At 38.6% G+C, this 17,032-nt stretch overlaps 1 protein-coding gene and 1 long non-coding RNA gene across 4 annotated transcripts in view; one reads left to right on the forward strand and one right to left on the reverse strand.

The window, feature by feature from the left end:
- The window catches only part of LOC144037185 (uncharacterized), a 52,947-nt gene continuing 35,915 nt past the window's right edge, over positions 1–17,032 (reverse strand). The window contains exon 8 of the long non-coding RNA XR_013288854.1: positions 1–43. This is a non-coding gene — a long non-coding RNA (uncharacterized LOC144037185). The remainder of the gene's footprint in view (positions 44–17,032) is intronic.
- Positions 4,460–17,032, forward strand: part of calcr (calcitonin receptor) — a 41,504-nt gene continuing 28,931 nt past the window's right edge. For 2 of the 3 annotated variants that reach the window (XM_077548442.1, XM_077548444.1), the window contains exon 1: positions 4,460–4,766. The gene's annotated coding sequence lies outside the window, so the exon portion shown is untranslated. The remainder of the gene's footprint in view (positions 4,767–17,032) is intronic. The other variant, XM_077548443.1, reaches the window with a different exon arrangement.

Here is a 17,032-nt window from a genome sequence, read left to right on the forward strand (position 1 = left end):
GGATTTCCTTTGGGTAAACAGCTTAGAGAAAGTCCGCAAAAGCCTGTGAAACAAATATAATGTGATAGTTACTGTGACAAAGAGTCTATGACAGCAACAACATGATTAGGTGGACGTATCCTATTTACTGAAAACACGGAGAAAAAAAAAAAAAAGGAGAAGACATTATTTCAAAAGCAAACTCTCAGCAACATAAATGCACCTAATGAGACGTTGGGATGGTGAACGAGACGATACATGAACCCGCACGTCATTTTCAATATACATTTGAAGTGTCATAAGAAAAGCTCTCTCTGTGCAACACTGTTGAGACGACACCGTGACCACACATCGTAAAAAAAAAAAGATGTAAATGGAGAGGAATAAATTCAGATGGAGATCTTGATTGATGTTTTGGGGTCTTATAAGTCAGGGCCAACAGTGACATGGATGGACTTGAATCAGGGAGCATTAAAGACAACAGAATCGGATTATTGTCCATTTTTAATAGAATATGTTTATGCTGTCGATTTGAGGCGAATATGTTGTAACAGTCTAAAAATCACCAGCTTCTGGCTTTTTAAATGTCTAATCCCCCAAAGAGTAAATTTTTAGTTCTTATTAGTTAATTTGCATTTTTTTTTTGTTATCTCACGTTAGCATAGCTACACATGATTGTTCTCTTTTCAGTTTGAGCACTACGTTAAAAAACAACACAGGCAACATATTTTGTGTGTATCAAAATTATTCTACTCACTACATTTCAGAGTGTGTACCTTAACTCTTGCTTAAGTGCATGAGTTTCTTTTTCCACCCCTGCACGACGTTCAGTTTTTCCTATGATCTTCTGCCCTCAGGTCCCATCATCAGTAGCTGCCAATCAATATCACCTGCGTGCAAGACATCTACAGTACAGCAACTACAAGTCGATGTGATATCCGTGACATGTCTGAGATCCTTCAATACTATTACAACCAGGAGCGCCTCCAATTAGTGATGGTAAAATGAAGCTTCATGAAGCACTTGCGATATATATTTTACTCCTCTAGATGGCGCTCTCTGTTTAAAGATAAAGCCCCGGTGCAATGAAAATTGATTACATTTCCACTGCATCTTTAAACCAAGACCACCATCTCGTGGATAATTTTTTTTTTATATCACAAGTGCTTCATGAAGCTTCATTTGACCATCAGTACCTCCAATTTTCTCAAATTCAATTTGGACAGCACAGATTGAGTTCTGTCTCATCTTCCGTCCAACCCTGACCTAGAAATCATGTTTCTTCTACTTGCGCAACCTCAATAAAAATATGATCAGTTCATGCCTTTGTCTCCTCCCATTTTGACTTCTCAAAGGCCCCCCCCCCCCCGACCCCCCCCCCTCCAAAAAAAAAAGAAATGTTCTCAAATCCCGTCACTGGTGACCTAATTCATCCACACATACTAACATTTTAATAATAAGTAGAACGGTTTGAATAGGATTTGAAGACTTTGCTCTTAAACCACGTGACGTTATTTTCTTATCATGTATATTTTGTGCCCTTTGTTTGTCAATGGTGCTTTATAAGCACATTCTGCTTGCACTACGTCTTTGTATCATTGATGTGCACGATCAGTCACACTTCATCTGCCGCCGTGTCGGATTGTAGTGTCTCCCGGACTAAAAACATAAAAGGCATTTTTTCATGCAGAAAGTTACATTAAGTCAGCCTTTTCGTGCGCATCATTATTCCCCAGAATCAAAGTTTTTCTCATTGATCCACCAGCCATCAAGCTAACAATGAGCCAGTAATCAGAGCTTTTGGACTACTATTGGCAGCAAACGTGACTAATCTAAGTGGGGGTATGCCAGCAGGCAGAGCTAATGAGATAATGGCACTGCGTGATCAGAATGACTTTTGTTTGAGGAGCAGGAAAAACGAGTGCAGACCTCCTCCAAGGTTCAACCGTTAACAACAACATTTTCCATTTTAATGGATTGACTGTTCATTGTTGATCATTCAGAGTTGCTGAAAGACGACCAACATTTCCTTATCACATCATCATTGCTCGTCAAAGTGGCTACAGAGCGGTGCGGTTATAAAACATAAATATGCGGCCACATGTTCACTACTGCGAGAGAGCCTTTGTGTAAGACGGATTAATGTTACATTCATGATGACGGACAAACAACGGGTTGTAAAGTCATTAGGTGTAAAGTTGGAAAACAAAAAAAGTTAAGATGAGATTTCAAATATGAGTACAACAGATGTTCCGCCTTTGTCTCTTCTCCGTCGAGCTCGTTTCCAACAATGGGCTAGCACACAATCTATTTTGGGGGGACTAACTAGACTTTTGTCCTGACTTGTTGAATTGACGCTCATGAGGAAGATGACTAGACTGTGGTAAACTTATCAAAAGTTACCAACAATAATGTAGCAACTTAGCAACATAAGCATTACATTACACTCTTAAAAATACTGGGTCAAAAATAAAAAAAATTGGGTGAAACGGCTAAATCCAACATTCAAGTGTGTGGGTTAGGAAAACAACCCAATATTTTTTTTTAAGTGAGTATTCATCAATTATGTACTTCAACAAGCCACAACAAAGACAAAAAAAAATGTCTTGCAGCTGATCAGAATGACAGGATTGATGAACCACAGCTGATTGTAATCACATCTCATCTTTTACATGAAAAAGGTGAACAGTATTCGAGATGAACAATCTTCGACTCTAAGGCCACCAAAGTCCTTTCAAATCCACATTTCTTGTCTTGTCTCTGTGGATTTTATGCCCTCACCCACACAAGAGTGCTTTAGTAACATGTTTGACCTTCAAAGTTCTGAATGTTCTGCAAAGCCGAGCTGCCGCCATTGGCCGCAACACGAGCTAAAAATATTCACACGAGTCAAAGATGGCAAAGAAACGTGAGGGCGTCTGAGAAAAATTGTGAGGCAGCAGGACTGTCGTGTGTGATTTCAGTCATGTCAACCAATGTATGTGTGAGTCATCTGTCCATTGATCCAACTAGTGTTTGTAATCCACCTGCCCATAGAAACCTAATCAAGTAACAGCCATCATTCATCCAACAAGTACTCTAATCAATCAATAATCCCACCATTAAATTCAGTAAACAGAGCCACCTATCCAATCATCTATGAAAATGATCATCCACCAACAAATGAACTATCAGCCATCCATCTTAATCCATCCACCAATAAAGTCACTATCCATCTATTAACATAAAGAATTACCGTCCATGTGAATGATCAATACAGCTATCTATCCATTAATCAATTAGCACTTGTCCTCATTAGGGTCACGGTTGAGGTGGTGAGGTCCCAGATGACTTTATGCAACATTCGATTCTTAAAGGTTCCATGATTTACATATATATATATAATTGTTTTATATTTTAAACATTTCTTGACAATAATATGTTATATGTGACCTCACTAGTCTAAACATGACGTTCTGATTAATGTTACATTTGTGGAATAAGAGTTATGGAGCAAAATCCAGCCATTTTTACACATCTCAGGGGGCGGCCATTTTGCCACTTGCTAATTGACTGAAGATGACATCAGAGTTGCTCAGGGCTCAGGCAACGGCCAATCACAGCTCATCTGTTTTCAGAAGCTGAGCTGTGATTGGTTGTTACCTGAGACCTGATCAACTGTGATGTCATTTTCACTCGGCAGCAAGGGGCAAAATGGCCGCCTTCTGGTATAGATGACAACTGCTGGGATTTTGCTGCTTAACTCATATTCCACTAAAGCAATATTAATCAAAATCCGCATTTAGACCAGTAGGACTGCATAGAACATATCACTGTCAAAAACTATTTTTGGGGTTGACTTCCCCTTTATTGTCCTCTTATCTAGTTAGCAAAATTATTTGGGGTTGGAAATGGCTAGGATGCCCCTTTTCAAGCCAAACGTCATGCGATTTTGAATGAGCTAATCTCTCATTAATATTCAAACATGTAAATAAGCCTTGCTTCAATTGGGTCACTTTTCTCTTTATTTTCATACGGCTTCCCTCTGATTGGTGGCTGCCGATATGTGGGCGTATTGTTGTTGAGCAATCTGAGACGGACTGACCAGTGTGAAGCCCCGCCCTCCAGCTGGTTATCAATTGTACTTGGATGGTTACTCCATGGTGATGCCAGGCGACCTCGCACCTGCCAGATGGGATTGACCAAGAAAGGTGTCAAACATTACAATACACCCATTGCGCTACAATTTAGACCTGCTTTTACCAAGTCTAAAATCCAACCTACTTTCTGTTACCAAGTTGCCAGATCCTCTGGGGTTGGCGTGGCAACCCGTTGCACCTACCATACAACATGAGCTAGGTGCGATGTGGCACACATTCAACCCCCTTCCCCCCACCTCCTTTCTCCCTGCAGGTTTATTTAAATTAAACGCTAGGGGTGGGGGGTGTCCACGACGCGCATGCACCCACGCGCGCACACACAAACCGCATATGCGCGCACCGCGAGCCGAGACTAGGAGGAGCTCCCGCTCAAAGCGGAGGCTTCTGATCGCCGGCGCAGGAGGAGCGGCCAGTCAGCAGACTGTCACAGGTCCTCACGGCCACACATTGGCGCCCCTGCTCCGTCGGGCGCGCACAACCCATTGAAAGGTAGACAAACAACTGCAAGATTGCTTTATGATTGGGGCTTTTAAACACTCTGGAGGAAAAAAAGTTTTGATTGATTTTGCGATTTGTTGCGAGGAGACGCTTTTTTTTACAGCCGATTGATGCGTTCTTGTGGCTGCTATTTATATCTACTGGAGTAAGGTAAGTCACTATGTTGTTAAAATAAAACTGAAAAAGCTTATTTTGTGTGCAACAACATTTAACGCTTGTTTATTGTAGCCTTTTTTTTAATTTTTTTTAATAAATGTATTTATTTTTAGAAAGTAAAATTCCATTTCATTAATCATGTGGCTTATTCATGGAGTAAATCTCATACAATCAACTCATTTATCTGGACATAATCTAATACTTGTGTTGGTTTGTTTTTGCTTTAATTGGGATCTATTTTCAGAAATGGGAGTGCAATATGCAAATGAAATGATATTTTTAGAACACTGGAACTAAATAACTCAAAAATAATGCGCGTCACTTGAGCACCTATAGATTAATTATGCATCGGTCTAACAGCCTGCATGCTTTTACTTTAAGACGGATAACACATTTACAAATCAAAAAGCATTCAGTCCCTAAAAGCATCATGTGTGGTTACATTTGGGCCTCAAATGTGTTAACTGGGCTGCTGTCATGACACACAACAAGAGTGAAGTGCAGGTTTTCAAGCACATCGCGATACAGAAGACGATAATAGCCGCCGACCCGAGCGGGCTGTTGGAGGAAGATGAGAGTAATAGCGCCGAATGAGGGAGACATCAATGAGGAGATCCGTGCTGACAGGCAGACTGAGATATGCGCAGCGCCCTGCAGACTTGCCAACGTCTTTCGCTTGCTTTTTTTTGTGCCTCGCGGATCACTTTGTCATTCGTCATCCCCCTGTCTGGGCTGTCTTTAAAGAAGTCAGGGCAAAACACCCAGAGAGGTTAAATGAAAAAAAAAAAAAGTGATACATTTCAGTAAGAAATAGACAAATTGTTAGGTATGCACACACGGGAACTGTAATTGAGATGCGTCAAATAGTGAACGACTACCTGCTACCTGTTCTTATTTCACTCCCGTAATCACGCATGTTTTATTCATCGGCGGTGCTGAATGTCACTCTTGCCGTCTTAATTGGCTCGATTGAGACGGCGGCTTAATTGACTGCACAGCTACGACTTGTAGAACAAATCAGAGCTCGTCAAGAAGCCTGCAACGTGTCACGGTAGAAAAGTCCTGACCTTTGAACCCTGCTACCCATTGCTAATAAGCTATTCCGATGATACAATCAGGAGACCGCTCTATTTGCTCCACAATTAACTTTGAAACAAGACAGAAATAGGTGCTCCAAAGTTGGCTTATTATGCGTATTTGCAGACCTACAGGCTTCATTCAAAGCAAATGATCTCCTTGAAACTCTGCTGTCATAATATTAAATTTCCCGGTCACCTGTTGCAGTTATCGGAGTGCTCTGAAGCTGTTGATCAAGTGGTTGGAAGAAATTAAGTACACATACTTTGGTACTATACCAAAGTCGATTTTCTGGCATGTGTACTTTTGCTCCTTCTCAGAATAAGACACTTATCAACTACAGTGAAGTACTACGGCATTATCAATAGGTGGCGCTAGAACAGAGCTGACAGATGTGCATCTTGCTGTGTTAAGAAGACAAATGCCCGAGAGAGAGAGGAATTGCGCTGTTTGGGTTTATATTCAAAAAGTTCAAATGATAACGGCTTAAGGCAGGCAGCTATTAATTTGAATGCAAAAAGTTCCTGACATAATTAGCAATCACTCCGCTAAATGGCTACGATAAATACACGCTGCTAAACTGTGGCTGTAATGCATTCATGATTTATAGAAGCCCGTGCAAAAAGTAAAGGACATTTCTGTCTGTCTTGACTCAATTCAAAACATATCTGCACATATTACCCCGTAAGTCTTTTGAAATATCTTTTTTCACTTTTACTTCCCAACTATTCAACCCCTGCGTTGTCTTGTCTTGTGTCAAATCTGACGGGACCACCTGAGAGGAACAAACCTGCCTTCTCTTCTTCGATCTGACTTTCTCGTCAGTCTGTCTGGAGGGAAGGCAACTTTGATGATTGCCAGGTTTACATATGGGTTAGTCGTACCCCCCCTGAGGGCCTGATTCAAAATGCACACTAGTGAAAGTAAAGAAAAAAAATGTTCTATATCCGAGGAGGCTGACATTTATGCAGCAGGTGTCAAACTCAAAGCCCCCGGGGCCAGATCTGGCCCGCCAGATCATTTTATGTAGCCCGAGAAAGCTAATCAAGCAAGTCAACTTCCATGTTGTTTGCTAAAATCTGTACCAAAATTTCACATTTTCTTATGTTAAAAATAATAACGTTGAGATATTGCTGCCATTTTCTTGTTATCAAATACCTTACTACAGTAACTTGAACAATAATTTAACTATTATTATTATTATTATTATTATTATTATTATTTCAGCTGATAGGTCTTTATGTGTAATAATATATTATTCACAATTTTTTGGGGGGATTTTCATCTTATGGGTGAAATTTCAGGATGAATCTAAAAAAAACTACAGTCATTGGAGATTAATTCAATTTAACCCCTCAAAATATGAACGTACAACTGTTGAATATTTCAGTACGTTTTTTTTCCCTAACTTGTTCTCAACAAGGAGCTAAAGAGCAAAATTCACAACAGTTGAAACAGCCCTCATTCAGTGCCATTGACGACTATGGACGTCAAAGATTCATTTTGTAGCAGTTAACCATGTTGTCCCTATTTTGACATCATGAGACTTGATCAACAATACCTCACATTGAGAGTCTTTAGCCACAAAGTTTTCAGTGCAACACTGAGTGTCATCAGCAGGTTGCAACAGAGATACAGAGAGACGGGCAAAGTTACAGAAAGGCATTTAAGTGGGGTGCCTTCGGGCAGAGACCTGCTGTGAATTTTGCCATCTGGCTGCTTGTTAGAAGAAAAAAAAAAAGTTGCTAGCAAAAAAAAGTACAGAAGCTTTAAACTGTTGAACTTGAACCCTCCCCTGTTGCTAATCATACGTGTTCACATCCAACCCCTCAGCATGTGGAAAGCTAATTTCTAGATCTTCTCCACCATCTTATCATTGCTATTATCAGCACTGACATTCAAATGGATATATATGCCAGACACATCCGCGTTGCATCAGTCTATAAGTCACGCCTCCAAAATGTCAAAACAATTTCAAAAAGTGTCATCTTTTAGTATGCAACCATTTGCCTGGTGGGAGAAAACAGGAAAGGTCACATGAGTAATTGTTTAACATTCAGCACCATTGCACGAGTGTGTGAAAACTGCCCCGGCATGAAGGTGGACTTGGGAGTATCCTGGCTCAGTAAACATGACTTGCACTCAGAGAGGTAATAAACCTGCCTGCTATTTAGCGCAACGATGGAAGAGACGTTATGGCGAACAGCGTTGAAAGAACTTTAACCGCCAGGGTTAATAAAATAAGGGACGGAGAAAGAGATACTACAGTTGGAGGACAAACAGAAATGTTGAAATGAAGAAATATTGCAGAAAGAGCCCGAGTGACATTTTGGTCGTGTCTAAATTGCAGGCGGCCTTTGAGGAGGGCTTGAATCAAAGGAAGCAATGAAAGTTGCTAACGTTCCTTCCCCAAGGGCAGCGAGCGCTGTGGGTGCGTTAGGAGACATTGGTCATTTTGACTTAGTACACCATCCCTACACAGCCAGACTGCTTATTGATTTCCTTTGCCATTCAGCTCTCTTTTATCCTTTTCTTCTCATCGTTTAAGCTTGTTCTCGTCCACTCGCTATCACTAGTAGGGTTAACAGTAACAGCGTGTGTATTAAGGGATGTAGGATTGATTGCTGGCATCTGGGAAACTGCTGAGCTGCCTTTCTAAGAAGTCATTTTGTCACTTTCTAAGATGCTGCTCTGGCCATTTCGGTTCCGCGGTTGGCAATTTTCTCTGGAACTTGAGAGAAATATTTGTGCAAGTTGGATATAAACACCATTGGTTTTCCAGATTGTTGTAGAAGACAAGGAAGATGCCATAGCATTTTTTTTTTATTTTCCAGCCTATGGGAGTTATACTGTGTATATATATATATATATATATATATAATAGGGGTGTTAAAATATCTATTTTTAAACATCAATTTTTGATGGGAATATTCAACAAAACGTCTTAGGGTTAGGATTCACACTTTAAGCATGGAAGAATGTTCTATTAATGGAACTTTAAGCCTTAATATTTCATTTCAGGGCTGTTCAAGCATGAAACAGACCTGACATGCAACCTGATTGTTAAACGCAGTGGCTCAGTTACAAACCTGAATTTTCAGATAAATAAATACATTTTCATACAAATCTTAGTATACATGTACAAGTTTACTGATTAGTATTTTTTTTTAATTTGAGTAAAAAAAAATAAATAAAAAAAAAAAAAATATATATATATATATATATATATATATATATATATATATATATATATATATTTGTATCGGGATTAATCGGCATCAAATCGAATCGTGACCTATGAATCGTGATACGAATCGAATCGCCAGGTACTACGCAATTCACACCATACTCCCTGCATCTCACTTCTTCATCCTGCCATATTACATTCTATGTTGCTAACTTTGTGGTAACAATCTGGGGAAGGCTCTCTTCTGCTCTCCAATTCACAAAGTAAAGGCCTAAAAAGGCACACTTGGACAAGTTTGATGCAGTAGAATACAACAGCTCTGTCCTCAACACCAAACATCTTTTGGACAGAAGCATAAGAGATAGTGAGCCTAGGAAAAAAAGAAAAACAGAAAGAGAAACCTTTCTGGCTTATTTCCACATTTCTGGTTTTCATCTGAAGATTAGAGATCATGCACGGCCTTTGATTCATACACTTAAAATGGCAGCAGGGGAAGATGTTTAGTCTTTATGACTAAAAGAACTCTAAAAGACACTTCAGGGGTTTTCTGTGCCAAGAAATGAGTCTGCAGCGCTCCTGCAATGTTCTCTGAAAAAGCTTCTCTCGCTTAGTATTATCTTTTGTTCATGTTTATTCCTATTGACGTGCTTTTCTATTTGTCCCTAATGCTAACTGCAATATTATTGTGGTTGCTAATTTTCTCTCTCCCTTATTATAACTATTTTAGTCCCATTTCCCCAATGTGGAAAGAACGTTTGGGAGCTTGTATCATTAATATAATGATTAAAAACATCCTGTAGGCCACACAGCGTTCTTGTGATACGGGCAACCCTTCACAATGCTTTTGTCTCTCCGCCCGTTTGGAGCTTGTAACCGTCAGACCCAGAAGCCATCCCACCCCTCTGACCCAGTAGAGTGTACACATCGGTCTGAGGGGAACTATAGTTAATGACTTTCGGCCCAAGTCCAGCAACAAAATACTTTGTTGACTGCTTTCCCATAGCGCTGCTGCTGTGTCTCCGTTCCAAACGCTTATCAATGCAATTGGGGACAAACGATGTGAGCGTCCAAATGGGAGCTGAAATGCAAAAGCCTTTGATGAGGGCTTTCCAGATCTGTGATCAGTCTGTGACTCTGCCCAAAAACGGTTGACGCAATGATGAAAAAAAAAAGTTTTTTTTTAGATGTCTTATTAAAATTATATATCAGTACAAAAACACTTGTTATTCCTAATCTAAGTTCTTAGGCATTTATATATATATATATATATATTTTTTTTATTCACAAATTTACTTATTATCATTATTTTGTAATTTACTGTTTGTATAGCTCGCATAACTTTATTTTGCTCATGGACCATTTTTTTTTTATATTGTGAATCACTTTGTAACTTTGTTTCAAAAGGTGCTATTTAAATAAATTATTCGTATCACACGAGTCAAAGCTTTATGGTTGAGGTTAAAGGGTGAAGTAACAAGCAAAGTCAAACATGGAAAACAAAAATCTTCTTAACTTCTGAATATTTCATAGAAACACATTTGGTAGCAACACAACAGTTTTTGCGCAAAAAAATAGAAGGAAAAAAAAATAGATTTGTCGTAAACCAAGAAGAATTACACGTTGTGTATTCAACCAAACCTCGTAACTTACGAACATGTGCTAGCTTCATGCTAACACACAATGCAAAATGGCGTACATGGGCTAACAAAACAAGAAATATTACTGCAGCTTACTCCTGTTCGTCTTTTAATTTATGTGAGCTGATCATTGATATTATACTGCCCCCTCGTGGCCAAGGTGCGTACATGAAACACAAACGCACAATGTTATTATTATTATTATTATTTTTAATAAAGTACTTTATTTATTTATCTATTTTTTGTGGGGCCGGAACGGAATAATGTCAGTTATGTTCAACATAACTGTACACGTTTGCCAATAACAAAACCATCTTTCACTTACGAAAATATGGCCTGAATCCAAACCTTTTCCTCTCTCGTTGTGTCTATAAAAAGAAGGATTACCTTTAAGGTACAGTATGCGCACGGTGGAAGTCAGCCTGGTGCCTACCCATCTGTCTTACTAGCACATTCGGAGCCTTTGCTTCCTCTGCAAGATCTGTCTTCATGATCGTAGTTTAAACTCTACAATGAAGTACTACCATATAAGGACTGACCGGATAATGGACTCAATCTTAAACTTGTATAGGTCTAATGATGAAAATGATTCATTTATCCTGTATGATTCAAGTCATCTATCACTTTAAAGTACACAAAAGGCTATGGAAACTGTATCTATTATGAAATAATCAGGTGAAATATGACATTAAAAACAAATATTGAATGGTTTTAATGATAATCTATCTTCACAATTAGTTCCTAATCACTAAATCACAGACAGCAGTGCGCTTTCGTGGACTATTTAACGTGTGCACGAATGATGCTGGTGGCTGAAAAAAAAAAAAGCTTAACATTTAACATTAGTAAAAGATTAAGATACCCTAATTTGGCAATTTTCTGACATGAAGTTTCTGTGAATAACTTTTTTGTTTTGTTTGTTTTGCCTTAAGCATTTGGCATTAAATGTTAATGTTGCATAAGTGCTAGTCATCCACCACGTGTTGGATTTGTCTGATATTGTCACAAAAATAAACCGCAAGTCCGTATAGCTATCAATGTCTACAATATAAACTGAATGGTGGACCGTCAGGCTTCCCGTTCCTTGGATAGGTTGTGACTGAGGGAATTGACCCTTTTAGGGCTCAATAAAGTAATATGAATCTGAATATATGGTATGTATATACTATTTTTAGAATATCGGGGCCATATAAAAACATTTCAAACCATCCAATTGAACAAGGCAAGAAGACACTTTAAAGCCATTTAGAATGAAAGAAGAAGTAAGCAAGACCAATGTGATCTTAAAATTAATTGAAAGTCCACAAAGCAGTGTGTTGCGAATGAGCGTGCCTTAATAGTGAAACTTAATTCCAATAGCGCTGATAGAATGTGATAAGCCAGGCTGGTAGCATTAGAGAACATTACACATGTGCCTGTGCACATCTCCTCACTTATTAGTTAACAGTGGGATAATTTTCAGTGTATTCTGCTGGCCCGACTTCTTCTGAGCACTAAGTGGTTGTCATGGACATGGCACGTGTAATGGTAAAGCCGCCGGATACCTGGAAAAGAGGAAAACCAGAAGCTGTGTGTGTGTCCATTAAAGAGCACGCGGCGTGCTGACGATAAGAAGACGGAACTCATCAAGAGCTTGAACTGATTCAATGATGCCAATTAAAATAGCCTCATAAAGATCATTTAAATTGCAGAATAGTGATAAGACACAAGACGAGCTCTCCTGTTGAGTTAATTTTAGAATTCACAAGATAGACATACCCTATATATATATATATATATATATATTCAGTACTGTACCCTCTAGGCATGTTTATGGCAATAAGGCATAATGTTATATTATTGAAAGACAGCAAAAAGAGCAATGCGGCAAAAATAAACTGTTAACAGGAAACAAATCCTGTTTTTCCAAACTAACAAACTCAATTCATCACCTCACAATATACATCAATAATCTTGACCAATGATGTACATCATAAAATGAACCTATAGCCTTTATTCTCTGTAGGCGTAAACCGCAGGATGATAGAGGATTTGAGACACTTAAAAAAAATAAATAAATCAGCTTGCACCGATTCCATACATGAGGTTTTCAGTATAATAATACAATAACAATAATATACTGTATAATATATTTACTAACATTTATGAATTAAGTGTTAAGTTCAGCAATAGGTGGATTAAAAAACACACACACATCATAGCTATAAATTACAACACATGGCCCTATTGTGCAAGCTTTTATAGGTCCAAAAACCAAAAATGAAAATATCTAAAGAAACTGATCAGCTAGAAAAAAAATTTGAAAACACATATTTAAAAAAACATTAAAAATATGTTAAGGGGCACATAAAGCCATCTCTGGTTAAATGAGCAGTTGACTAGTGTAATGCCTTCAGAAAAAATAAATAAAATCAGGCTTATCTTGAAACACTTTCCTGTTCTCTCTTCTTCCTCTTTTAGTGGCCAATAGTGGAATTGCATAGCAAGATAAATAAAATTGAGATAACTAGGCAAAAAAAATTATAAAATAAAATCTGCGGAATCGCTGGACCACGAACATGGATTGGGGTTTACTGTATTTGTACTGGTACTGAATTCATTTTTTGCCCACCAGTTCACCAATTGTGGGACACAACAAGTTGTGATCATGTGACATGCTCGTAGGCCGCCACACAGACAATTTCAGGCATGCTACACGTTTTGGTCTGCAACATACTTAAATGACAAAAATCAGATGTACCATGTTTATTTTTTTCTTCCAGTAAGTCTATACTGAAAGTTAATTATCGTATGTCCTCAAATGTCAAACCCTTTCTTTGATAAAAGAGCACGTCTCGCCAACATTTGTGCAGCCGCCAGTTCCCAATGTAATCTCGGGAGGGTCGTGGAAATGAATGTTGGAAATTTAGGGACTCACAAAGGGTACATTTGTCATAGTCACCATTCGGAACTCGAATCATTAATCCAGGCTTGGCTAAAGCCAACATATTGTGCTTTTATTGTAAATGGAAGGGCGCGACCATGTAAGGCACGAGAGACTTAGACTTAGTCCTCCAAGTCGGGTTTGATTTCAACTTGTTACATATGTACTGTGTATTGCTTTTTGGAAAACAATACAAGTTCTAACAAAACCGATTATATTTGTAGAAAACAAACGCACTCATGTGAAAGAGATGCATCCACAGTGATAGTCATTTTATTTGCTATTCAGAGGAAAAGTGGTGTATGGAAATGCTTTGAGAGACTCATATTTCATTAATCAAAAAAAAAAATTCTGCTTAGGCAGAACCAATTAAGATGGAATTAGAATTTACCGATCCCTCCATATGCCAGTTTTTTTTGCTCTTCTTTTTCCTGAGTTATTGTTGCTTCACTTTGCCAAGTGATGGTATTCAGACCAACACATTCAAATCAGAATTACGGCATGCGTGAAGAGAGACTTGGAGAGATGTGCATGTGTGTTCTGGTATTCATCACTCGAACAGAAATTTGGATCACAGTGAAATTTCTATTTGGGCCATCAACACTTACATACTACAAAAATGTTTTATAGGGCCCTGCCATTCATGGGATTAAAAAAAAATAAAAAATTCTATCTGTCAGGTCTTAAGCATTTGCCCATTAGGCAAGTCGCTCTATTTGTGACTGTGTGCGTGTGTGTGTCATCCACAGGACATTAACAGCATGAATGCTGCTTCCGCTGTAATGGACTAATTCATCATTTATAAAAAAAAAATGTTATAGGATAAAAGAAACACCTTAGTAAATAATTTCCTGCATATTACTATGAAATACCATAAATCTATCATCACTATTTATGCTCTTCTTGAAAGCATATCTGTAAAACAGGTTTAAAAAAATAAATAAATAAATCAGTCAAACATAATTACAGGAAGGAGAGGAATACCAACGTCTATTTTCTCGCTTGGCAAGATGGAACCGAGAAAAGGAAGAAAATACGCAGCGTGGCACACACCCACACATGGAGTCCTTTTTTGTTTTTAATAGATAAACAGAACCAGATCCACATAAATAATCCGAGGCTATTTTCAATAATCACTCATACACCAACCACATTCATAAAGAATGCTATGAGCTGCAAGCTGAAGTTAATAATGTATATTCTACTGTACATTGGAAAGTCCTCAAATGCATTGTATTCGACCACAATAGAAGCCCCGAGTTTACAATAAACGAGCATTTCACGCACTTGCCTGTAAATGGTTAAAAGTGGATTATCTTGCAACTGGTCGTGCCGAGATAGCTCCCACCTCAAACTCTTTGACCACTGTTTCAATTTCACACAAAAATTGCAGTTCTTTGCTGTCCTTTTCCTATTGCCATGTCCAAACAATGAATGTAGCAACAACAATTTATATGCAAATGAGTTCAACGATGCGGTCCGCCAACGTCCATTTATAGGGGTTTGCTGGCTTTTTCCCGTACAGTGATCAAGGTGTACCAAACACAAGCATGATTACGGATGACCTTTTGAACTTGGCAAATATTGGGCATACTGCTGTTTGAGACGTATACAATTGTGGTCCTGTATTTTTATGACTTTTTGATTATTTTGTCTTAAAAAAAAAAGTCTATTAATTGTCCTGCAAAAGTTTGTTGCAAAACAACCAAAGAAAACATTGGTTTAAATGCTTTAAAGTTTTTCTATTTGCTGCCACAACTGTGCTTCAAATATAATAATAATTCAGGATTTTTTTTTTTGTAACCAATACCTGTACTTTCATTACTAGCTGAAAAACTCACCTATTTTCCAAAGCAATAAAAGTGGTACTTTGGTGCCATCTTGAGTCATCCAGGTGCCAAGGAGATATGTCAAACTGAATTGAGGAGCTTCATTGACCCAAGGAAGTGAGTTGTGGAGCTCCATTTAGATAAAAGTAGTGCTTTGCCACAATCTTTTGGCATCTTGGAGGCAAGGAAGTATGTTTAAGCGAGGTGAGGAGCTTCACTTAGAAAAAATGTAGAAGTAAGTCGAGTAGCTAGATTTAGACAAAAAAAAATAGCGCATTTCCGCCATTTTGGAGCCAAGGAACTATGTTGAAGTGAGTTGAGGAGCATCATTTAGACAAAACCAGTGCTCTGCCAACATCTTGTATTGCATCATTGACCCAAGGAAGTGAGTTGTGGAGCTCCATTTAGATAAAAGTAGCGCTTTGCCACAATCTTTTGGCATCTTGGAGGCAAGGCAGTATGTTGAACTGAATTGAGGAGCTTCATTTAGACAAAACCAGTGCTCTGCCAACATCTTGTATTGCATCATTGACCCAAGGAAGTGAGTTGTGGAGCTCCATTTAGATAAAAGTAGTGCTCTGCCACAATCTTGTGGCATCTTGGAGGCAAGGAAGTATGTTGAAGTGAGGTGAGGAGCTTCACTTAGAAAAAATGTTGAAGTCGAGTAGCTAGATTTAGACAAACAATAGCGCATTTTCGCCATTTTGGAGCCAAGGAACTATGTTGAAGTGAGTTGAGGAGCTTCATTTAGACAAAAGTAGTGCTTTTCTGCCATCTCGTGGCATCCTGGAGCCAAATTACTATGTTGAAGTGAGTTCAAAGTTGAGGAGCTTCATTTGGACAAAAGTAGTGCTTCTCAGCCATCTTAGAGCCAAGGAAGTATTTTGAAGTGAGTTGAAGAGCTTCATTTAGACAAAGAAAAGTGCTTTGCCACCATCTTGTGGCATTTGACGACAAAGAACTATGTTTAAGTGAGTAGAGGAGCTTAATAATTTAGACAAAAATAGTGCTTTGCCACCATCTTGTGGTATCTTGACTGGCAAAGGTATAATTATTTTTTATTTTTTTCATGATTTAATGATGCCGTAAAAGTGCATGCTATTTAGTCATCGGGACGTGAGCTTTGTATGATTCATGTTGATTCTTTTGCACCGCAGCAGAAAAATACATACAATTAGTCTAATAGAATCAACTGCATCACAGTAATTAGCGTCAAATATAAAGCTGTCGAGACTGAGCTATTTCCTCCCACCCGGCTCGATTTGTTTGCTTCATTCCAGCGTACAGAGCTATTGCTTTCCCCCTCAGTGCCCATCATGCTCAAAGCGGATAAGTCTTTTCTCACCACTGTTTTTCAATCTTCAACCTAAACAAGGGTTGAAGATTGAGTAAAAGGATTTGGTAGGATGTCTGCCTTCAGGGCCTCTGATCTCCCCCTCCGGGATTCATTTTGCACTTGAGCCAGAGGGGCTTTGCTTTTATCTCCATCTTGTGCAATACGACCATGTTACACCTGTGGAACGCTCAATGGTTGGGATTTTTTTTAATCATTTTTTGGTGGAAAGATTAGAAAAGCGACACCTTTGTTGGCGCCCAAGTTGGAATGA

The sequence above is a fragment of the Vanacampus margaritifer genome, chromosome 17, assembly GCF_051991255.1.
Source record: "Vanacampus margaritifer isolate UIUO_Vmar chromosome 17, RoL_Vmar_1.0, whole genome shotgun sequence".
Taxonomy (NCBI): Eukaryota; Metazoa; Chordata; class Actinopteri; order Syngnathiformes; family Syngnathidae; genus Vanacampus; species Vanacampus margaritifer.